Source organism: Globicephala melas, chromosome 1 (genome assembly GCF_963455315.2).
Source record: "Globicephala melas chromosome 1, mGloMel1.2, whole genome shotgun sequence".
NCBI lineage: Eukaryota > Metazoa > Chordata > Mammalia > Artiodactyla > Delphinidae > Globicephala > Globicephala melas.
In genome coordinates this window covers 12,797,176-12,807,800 of record NC_083314.1, presented here as the reverse complement: position 1 = coordinate 12,807,800, position 10,625 = coordinate 12,797,176, and the positions used below count along the sequence as shown (strand labels likewise).

The 10,625-nt window shown below is 35.8% G+C and overlaps 1 pseudogene; it reads left to right on the top strand.

Moving 5' to 3' along the window:
* The first annotated feature begins 4,675 nt into the window (after positions 1–4,675).
* LOC138842922 (small ribosomal subunit protein uS2 pseudogene) lies at positions 4,676–5,620 on the top strand (annotated as a pseudogene).
* The last annotated feature ends 5,005 nt before the right edge of the window (positions 5,621–10,625 follow it).

The window sequence follows — 10,625 nt, the reverse complement described above, 5'->3', positions numbered from 1 at the left end:
TTAAGTACGAGTTTTTGTTTTAAACTTATTTTTAAGGGAGAATATGCAAGAGTAAGTTAAGTTTGATTTTTATTTTATTTTGATACTTCAAGTGTCCTTTATTTTTAAATGATTCCCTCCTAAATAAAACTTAAAAGTCTAGAATATAAGAAACTAACTACTTAGGGTGGAAGACACACCATAACAAAAAAAAGAAAGAAAAAACCTAATTATTTTTCAAGTACATCATACCTGCAGTAAAGAAAGATATTAAAAGAAATGATAGTATTGTTACTTCTTTGTTTCTTTATTAATATTTTTATTCATGTGCATTTAAAGATTAAGCAAGTTTTTTAAGCTGTCTTTATCAGCTGCATGTTTGCAGCTTCTTCCTCATCAAGTAACTTGAATTAGTACATAGAACTATCAAATTCCTTGACTAATTTACTTCTCATTTTGTGTTGAAGTGTAATTACCCAATTTTCTTTTAAAATTTTCAGTTGATTAGCATATCAAAGTCTTTGGCATCTCATCAGATGTTACTTTACAAGAATTTTAATATATAAATATTGCAATTTTATAAAAAGATACCCTTAAAGAGTATCTTTCCATACTATTTTGGGTATACTAATAGCTAAATTAATGAGAAAAATGTAATGTAAGTGCTCAGGATAAATCCTTTTATAGACTACTTTAAAATACTCAACAGTACAAAAATTCAAAATAGCTGAAAAAATAAATTTGAAACAAACGCAAAATGCAAAACTTTCTCTTAATAAGGTATCAAAGACACAAGCAGGCAAAGCAGGTAAAATCGTTGTTTACCGTGTACATCTTCCCAACGATTAAATCACGAGGTACCAATATTCTTACAGGTTCGCTAAGGATTACAGGTTAAAGAAACGCTGATTACAGATATATATGCAAAACATAATTAATTTCTGAAATGAGATCTCTTTACTGATGAAACAAAAGCTGCTGATTTCCTTCTCTTTTTAATCATTTGTTTTGATCTTGTGCTATGTAAAGGAAGAAAAATAAATTTCCTTCTACCCTTCTAGATTTTTGGCTGAGACACTCCCTGTAATAAAGACCAATCGACAGGAGAAAGACAAGTTTAATAACATGTATACCTACTGTATACATGGAAGATTCCCAGAAAAACTGAGTAACTCTCCAAAATGGCCCAAGCCATCACCTTAAATACTATCTGTAAGGCCAACTGGCCCGAGGCAGGGGAACGCAATCAGACTCACAGGTTGCATCAGACGGAAACTTTCCGGACCACCCAGTTCCAGGAACTGACCTGGAGACTTTCCACCTGGCCCAGCCTTCCCGCCTTTCGAGGGGCGGGACTAACGGTCCCAAGACTGATGCAATCGGCACCAGATATTGCCAGGATACCCGAAAAGACCACCAAATAAGGAATACCCTGCGCCCTCCCGGATTCACCACACCCCTTCCCCTTCTTTCCCGATAAATTCTGCCCAAACCCTCACCCGGGCGCGACTTCTCTGGCCCCTTTCTCTCGGACCAGTGAACCTCGCCCGGGAGCGCTCCCTAATAAAGCTCACTTGAAGCTTTCCTCTGTTTCGCAGTGCCGTTTGTTAATATCCGACCTTACACTATCTCCAGCTAAAAACAACAGAAGATGGTGGTGGTGGTGGAGGGTGCCGTTATGGAGGGTTATTAAGAAAAGCACAGTAAATGAAGCTAAGGTTGTTATGCAGACTTAAGTCTTCTTCATTGATAAAGAGTTTCTAGATTTGGAATCATCCTCTTTTCCTGGTGCAGAGATACTCTTACAAACAGGTTTCCCTTATAAATGTAAATCTCTCTTACAAAAGGGTAACTTCTACTACTCATTTTTAGAGCGTCTCCTATGTCTGCTGTTTCTTAAAAAATAATCAATTCAAAATAATCCTCATGCCCAAGAGGCATATTTTGGGATGACGTATTCTGCTCTCCTTCAGCCGCTACTGATTTCTCAATTATTCTATACTACTACTAACCTTTAATCAAAATAAACCTAAATAAAAATACTTTTCAAATAAAGCCTTTAGGAAACATATCTGAATAATGTGGAAGAGAAGCCAAGCAAACTAAACGTTATTTAAAGGTGATTTTCTTTTTCACTCCTTCTCACTTCCTCAGCACCCAACTAAATTCGTACAAATGTCAAATTCAGATCCCATGGAATACAGAGCATAAGGAAAGGATACAGGGCTGTTGACCTGAAGTAAATCGACTGCCAGATATTTCTCCAGCAAAGATAGATGAAAATTTCAGATCAGCAGAGAATTGCAATTAGAGGTCTGCCACATCGGCAAGCCACATGCAAGTCCCCCCAAGGCATGGGAAAGAGAACGCTTTTATAGAGGGGAAAAGGAAGATGGGAGAGCTGTGGTAAACAGAGTCTATGGCTTTTCATTGGCTGAGTCCCTGTCAGGAAAGAAGAGGCATCTTTCTTCTTTCTGTTGGGCTCTGCTATGTTGCAGGACCTGACAGCTCCCCTCTTCTGATCTCCAGACTCTATTTAATTAAGGTTTCTGTTATTAATTTTTTACAGGGCTTAAATTCAGTTTTGTGAAAATATGCTTCCCCAGCAACTGGTATTAAATACTTCAAACAGACAGTGGAAATTCCCCTGCTGATTTTCCTAATATTACAACTATCGCAAAGTCATTAGAATGCATATTCTACTGCCCTCACCCTGCTTTTGAACCCTTAGCAGACTACCATCAGCATACATTATTCTGGTCTCAACGTAGAACATATTTCTTACCTTTTGTTAAACATCAGAAAGTTATCTGCTGAGCAATGATGGAGATTCTTTCTTCCACAGAATCTACAAACAAAAGTGAAAAGATTTTAAGACTCTAAATTATCCAGAATACTTCATAATGAGTTTACAATTGCCATTCCAATGCATTTGTTTATTTCAACATATATAAATAAGGTTATAGAGAAAACAGAAAAGTATATTGATTCAATCATATGACTGTATTTTCATCAATATCTTTTCCAATTTCTAACATCTCTGAGTAAGATTGTCAGGGTATACTCTACCTAATGGTACCTGACCCACGGGGCCAGGAGCAAGAACTATAATGTAGCTGTTGCCTTTCTGGCCAAACGTGTGTTCTGTGTGATATGGTTATCTCTGCCCAGAGGGAAAACACCTTGCTTTTTTTTCTCCTTGATATACCCAAAAGGGGTGTCGTTTGCAATTCTTCAAAGGAAGGTTAATTTTCGTTCTTTAATTTGTATGTCAGTACCAACTGTGCTCTAAGAGACACTGCAAAATAGACCAGAAAAAAAGAGTGAATTTCTCTTTTATGAGCAGTATTTACATATCTGTTAAAAGAGTAGAGATGACATGAATTCATTAATGAATGAAATGCAGTTGACCTTTAAACAATGAGGGGTTGGGGGTGCTGACCCCCTCCCCCATTTGAAAGTTTTCCTACTGCCACCTCTGACTCAAAAAACAAAGGAATTGATAAATGATTCACCAAAGGGCAGGAAGCTGACACAGCTTGCATAGACTCAGGACTCAAACCCTAGTTCTTTTGATTCCACACATTGTGATTTCTAATACAACACAAATTTTTCTTAATTTAAAGACCTGTAAAATGAAAATACAAGTACGATACTTATTGAAATAAATCTGCATATAAGGGTACCTGAGCAGTTCAAGCTCGTGTTGTTCAAGGGTCAAATGTATTACTTTTAATCTCATAAGAGTAAATGAATGAAGGCATATTGAATAAAAACATTACCCTCCAAACCAGGTTTCTTAACCTAGCTCTGAACATCTTTGGCAAAATGATTTCTAACAGGACTATAATAATATACTCCTCATTTCATTGAAATACTTTATTTTGTTGTTTTTATGATTTTTAAATTACTTGCAACAGTTGCATAGAATATCTGCATAGAATTTTATAGAATAAATTAAGTTGTTTCTTTTTTGGCTAATAACAACTCTGCTGAAATAAACTTGTTTTATATATTTCTTTGCATATATGAAAATAGGACATTCCCAGCTATGGAACTGATAGGGCAGGAAATATATGAAAATTTATCTTTCACACATTTTAATTATTCTGATAATTTTTTACAAAGGTTGAACTACACATTAATATTTTTAAATGTTTGCAAAATTGTATAATGCTATTTTGACTTGCATTCACTTAATTACATATGAATTTATGCATCATTATGTTAATTTGTGTGTAAACTGCTTATTCATTTCTATGCTTATTAGATTGTTCATATTTTTCAAATATATTTATAAATGTCTCTTCCCCTAATCCTAGAAATGCTGTAGGAAAAATAGGAAGTGTGTTGGAACTTGGAACTTTGTTTAGCCCTAACAAAACACCCTTAGCCCTGAGATCCACCCATTTCTTTCTTCTAAGAGTTACACACAGCACACAAGCACCCCATATACCATTTTTATAATCGTGTTTTTTTCTCTCCTGTAGTAGTTCTATTTATGTTCTTGATATGAATACTTTTTTGTTGTTGTTATATGTATTGCAGGTGTATTTTCCCAGTCTGTGGTTTGTCCTTTAGCTTTGTATATGGGGGCTTCCAAAATTAGATTTCTAAGCTTTTCCATGCTACCCAGAGAGAGATCCATACAGCATTTTTCTGGGTTCCTAGCATAACTTAAAGGGAAACTTTCACAATGTCCAGAGCTTTTGATGTCCTACCAATGAAGAAGGATGTCCTCAAATTCCTTGCAGCAGGAACCCACTTAGGTGGCACCAACCTTGACTTCCAAATCGGACAGTTATCTAAGAAGGAAAAGTGATGGCATTACCTCTAAATCTGAAGAGAACCTGGGAGAAGCTTCTGCTGTCCGCTCCTGCCATCACTGCCGTTGAAAACCTGGCTCATGTCAGTATCATAACCTCCAGGAAGACCAGCCAGAGAGCTGTGCCGAGGTTTGCTGCTGCCATGGGCGCCACTCCTACTGCTGGTCACCTCGTTCCTGGAACCTCACTCACCGGAGCCTGGCAGGCTTCCGGGAGCCGAGACTCGTGGTGGTTCCCGACACCAGGCCTGACCACCGGCATGAGAGGCATCTTCTGTGAACCTGCCTACCACTGCTCCGTGTAACACAAACCAGTCTCTTTGCTGTATGTACACCGCCATCTCTGCAACAACCGGGAGCTCGCTCTGCGGGTCTGACGTGATTGACGGACGGACGCTGACCCGGGAAGTTCTGCGCGTGCGCGGTTCCCTCTCCCGTGAGCACCTGCGGGAGTCCCGCCTACTCTCGACTTGTGCGAAGATCCTTAACAGGTGGTAAAGGAAGGGCAGGCCTCAGCTGAGAAGGCTGTGACCAAGGAGGAATTCAGAGTGAACGGACTTCTCCAGCTCCTGAATTTACTGCTGCTCAACCCGAGGTGGCAGCCTGGTCTGAAGGCGGCAGGCGCCCTCTGTGGCTGCCCAGCAGTTCCCCACTGAGAACCACAGTGCACAGCGGTCAGTGAAGATGCCACTGAAGATGGGCTGCAGCTGCCACTGCTCAGGCCACGGAATGGGAGGAGCAACCGCTGAGTGGTCCGCAGCTGTTCTGCAGACTCTAACCCAGAAAATGGAAATAAAAGGGATGGAAAATAAATAGTCTCTAAAACAATTTCTAAATTATGCTGTGAATTCAACTACGTTAGAAACCAGCTTGGGTCACCAGTTGGCAGTAAGCTTCCACTTTTCATTTGCAGGTAATACATAAAGGTATTCATGATAATGTCCATTTCATAAAAAGAAATTCAACATTTATACAAATAATTTGCTAATTCTTATGATCTTAGCTACGTTTTAGTTTGTTTTTTCCACGTTTAAAGAAACGTTTAAAGAAAGCGATATATCTTACTCGTATTTCACACGTGATATCTTGCTGCTCTATTTAAAAAAAAATGAACTCTTTATAAAATATAAAGACCTAAGTAGCTAGAGGTATATCTCTTATTAATATGTAAATTGTAAAAGTTTTCTATTTTTTGGTTTCTTTCCACAGTATTTCATGTGGAAATAGTAGCAAAAGAAGTTCTTTTTCTTGTGACTTTGTTTTACCTCTTAAAAGAAATACTCTCTGAATTATTTGCTTTTTTTCCTCTGTTCACAGATTGATGGGCTATCTTCTGAAGCATGTACTCAAGGCTGTATTTTTACTTGGGTTTTGCATACTGAGCATATATCTTTTGGTAAGTTGCACCTTTTGTTCTTTTTTTTATGGCTTTTATGCATTGTTATTCCATTAGTACAAGGTTAGCTATTGCTACAAATATCCCACAGAGAGAATATTTCAGTGACTTTCTTGACAATGCTGAAAAGTCTTTGTTTAGCATTCACTCTGCCTTCTAATTCTGTGCTGTTAATGTCACTTTCTGTGTTCCAGTTTAATTCAGGTTGAGTTATTCTTATTCTTTCAGTCTCTAATCGCTAGCTCTTATATCTTTCAGTTATACAAATCTGAGCACAGCTTTGGTCTGGATTCACACAAGCTTGGTCTGTCACTTGAGTTCAGGTCCAAAGTAGTTTTTGATGTTTGCTACAACCATTACCTCATTGTCAGCCCCAGATAAAGTTGTCAGAAAGTTACTGCATAATTTGGTAGAGTTTTACTTAGAATAAAATGAATTTCATTTGGAATAAACTTAGGGAAAAACATGCCATTAAAAAAATTAATTTGACAGAAAGTAGAAGTATTAAAATAAGTCTACATATTAATAAAATTATTTAAATATAATGAGTATTTATTGGTACACTGATTTGAAATTTGTAAAAATATGCACTTCAAGGCTTCTATAATTTCCTAAAGTGAGTAATAATAAAAAAAATTGAACAAAACTTCCTCAAAAGAAAAGTAGTGCAAATAAAGATGATTTATAAACAAATTTTTCTGATTATTAATTAAACTTTGATATAACTATTAGTCTTTGATTTATATTATATTTATTTGAAATTTAGCAAATGAGTTGCTTTAAAAAGTACATTTGGTAAAACCTAGAGCAATGACAAAAAGAAAAAAACAAAAACATAATTACTAAGCTAATAGTAACAAAAAAATTACCATGCTAAAAATTATTAAATTAACCCAAGTAAAGGCAGGAAAGGAGCAGAAACTGGATCAAAGAACAAAGGCAGAGCTAGGAAATAAAGAGCACCTGGTATATTTAAACTCAGGTGATAACAGTATTATATATAAAAGGTTTACACTCAGGGAACAAGGCAGACATTATCATAATGGGTGAAAAAAGGCTATAAGTTTTCTACATAAAAACCACTTTTAAAATGAATACGTTTAAATCTAAAAGGATTGAAAAAGGTACATTATATCAAACCTATTCATAAGATACCTAGAGAAGTAACATTAATAGTAGACATGGTAGATTTTAGAATAAGAAATATTACCACGGATAAAGAGGAGAATGTTATGACAGAGGGAATGATTTATGAGAAGGATATAACAATCTTAATTTTAATGCCTCTAATAGATAAACTTTACTTAAAGTAAAAATTAACAGAACTGATAGGATAACTAGAAAAAACTACAATTATAGATGAAGTTTACAGTCCTTCTCTCACCATCAAAAAATATGCCACTACACTTAAATTGTATAATCTTACAAGAATATACCTTAATGTTCTCCTTCCTGTCCTTTGGAAAATAGTTATTGTATATTTTATGTCTACTTATGTTATAAACTACACATTTTGAATGTAATTTTTTCATACATTTGGAAGTTCTGCATAATTCTGTAAACTGATATTTTCTTAAATAGTTAATGGAGGATGTTACAAAACCATTCATCTGGAAAAGATCCATTCAAAGTACAAGATAGACTAATGAATTTAATGTAACAAATTACAAAAATACATGAATATGGTTTCAGTTTTCTTATTGAAACTAACTTCTAAGAAGCTACCACTTACCAAGTTTTGACATTGTATCAAAGAAAATATCTACAAATATCTGAAAAGACTTTTAAAATACTCCTAACTTTTCAAATTACTTGTCTGTGTAAAGACTAGATTATCTTCATATACTTTTTTTTTAAATTTTTTGTTTAATTTTTGGCTGTGCTGGGTCTTTGTAGCTGTGCGGTCTTTCTCTAGTTGCGGTGAGCAGGGGCTACTCTTCGTTGTGGTGCGTGGTCTATTCATTGCGGTGGCTTCTTGTTGCAGAGCATGTGCTCTAGGCACGTGGGCTTCAGTAGTTGTGGCTCGCGGGCTCTAGAGTGCAGGCTCAGTAGTTGTGGTGCATGGGCTTAGCTGCTCCGTGGCATGTGGGATCTTCCCAGACCAGGGCTCAAACCCGTGTCCCCGGCAATAGCAGGCAGATTCTTAACCACTGCGCCACCAGGGGAGCCCTCTCTTCATATACTTGAACTTAAAAAAATACCATGGACTGAATGCAGAAAGAAATCTGAGAATCCAGTTATATTTATACAAATATTGCAGTTTTCAAAATCTAAAACATTGCACCTCTCTCATGATTTTATATATATAGTTCTCTTTAATTTAAATATTTTTTTACATTAGAGATAACAATAGATTGATTTTACTGTTGTTTTCAATCAGTTAAATACATATTAACACTTGTTCAGTTTTTATTTTTTATTGTGGTAAGAACACTAACTTGAGATCTGTCCTCTTACTGAAGTTTTAAATGCACAACTCAGTATTGTTAAGTGTAGGTACTATGTTGTACAGCAGATCTCTGGAACTTGTTCATCTTACCTAGGTGCAACTTTATACCAGTTGAACAGAAACCTCCCATTTCTTCATCACCCCAGCCCCTGGCAACCATCATTCTACTCGCTGTTTCTATGAGTTTGACTATTTTAACTTCCTCTTATAAGTGGAATCATGCCAGTGGAATTCTGTGTCTGGCTTATCTCACTTATCATAATGTCTTCCAGGGTCGTTCATATTGTCATATAAGGCAGGATTTCCTTCTTTTTAGAGCTTAATAATATTTTCATTGTATGAAATATACCACATTTTCTTTATTCCTCCATCAATGGGCATTTAGGTTGTCTCCATACGTTGGCTATTATGAATAATACTGCAATGGACACAGGTGTGCAGATATCTCTTTGAGATCCTGATTTCAATTCTTTTGGTTATATAACCCAAAGTAAGGTTGATAGATCATATGATAGGTCTATTTTTAGTATTTTGAGAAACCTCTGTACTATTTTCTGTAATGGCTGCACTAATTTACATTTCCACTAACAGTGCACAAGGGTTCCAGTTTCTCCAAATCCTCTCCAACACATTAGCTTTTAGTTTTTTAATAATTGTCATCCTAACAGGTGTAAGGTGATATCTACAAAATAAAAGCACTTTGGGGTCCTCAAGTACTTTTATATGTATAAATGTGTCCTGAGACCAAAAATTTTGCGAACCACTGGTATAAATTCAAATTCGTCTTTGGTATTATATTTTTTCTGCTTAAAGTTATCTAATCTGAACTAATCACATCCGGTGAATTTTTATTTTAGACATTATAGTTTTAATTCTTATGAATTCCATTTAGTTTTTTTTATATTTTGTTTCTCTCCTCATTATGTTGAGAATTTCCTTTAAATCATTGAGTATATTTATGATAGCTATTTTAAACTGTCTGTGTACAAATTTTGTCATCTTTCTCAATTTTAGGAATAATTCTATTAAATGACTTCTGCTTTTTCTTGGTCTTAATTTGTTGCTTCTTTACATGAGTAGGACTTTTTATTAAATGTCAGATGTGGTGAATATTATGTTTTTGATTATTTGGATATTTTTGTATTCTTTTAAAGAGTGCCTAAGTTTGTTTTAGCAGGCATTCATGTTATTTGCAGATCCAAGCAGATTCCTTGACACCCTTTTAAAAAGTTTGTTAATATGGATCTAGCATACCTTCATTTCAGGGATAATTTAGCCCTGATACAAAGATGTGACATTCTGAGACCACTGTTTATTTCCCCAAATGTTTACTGAGACCTTTGACTTTGGTCTATGGAAACCCCTATGTATGTGCAGGTTAGTATTTGGCTAAAGTTTTTAGCAAACCTATATGTATATTTCTGGAGCTCTTGCTCTGCATAATACATCTTCTCTGGCACTTTGGCCCACACATTCCAGCCACCTCTGCCTTCCCAGATTTCTATCTCCGCCTCATCAATGCAGTATGCTATGTTCTGCTTGCTCCTTCAGTAGAATCTGGGAAGTGTGCTCAGGCAGAAAGGGCAAAATTGTAGCCTTCACCTAGCATGTTTTTCCCTTAGGGATCACAGTTTTTTGTTGCCAGTAATCTCATACATGTTTTTCAGTTTGTAAATAGTTTATGGTAAAGGACAAATCTGGTACCAGTTAATGGTCAGTTCATGGTAAAAAGCAGAAATCCTCCTTGTGTCACCATTTTCTTTCATTGCCATTTTCGCTAATTTACTTAAACTTAGAATTTTCTCTTTAATTGAATTCTAACCTCGTATTAATTTTCTATTTAGTCACATTGAGAAGAGGGAAATAATGGATTGGGAAGTTTTGCTGCATTATCTGAAATATCAATGGCTTAAACTAACAAGCATGCATTTTTCTCACATACAGAACTGCTAGTTAGTGAGACAGTTCTGCCTCAG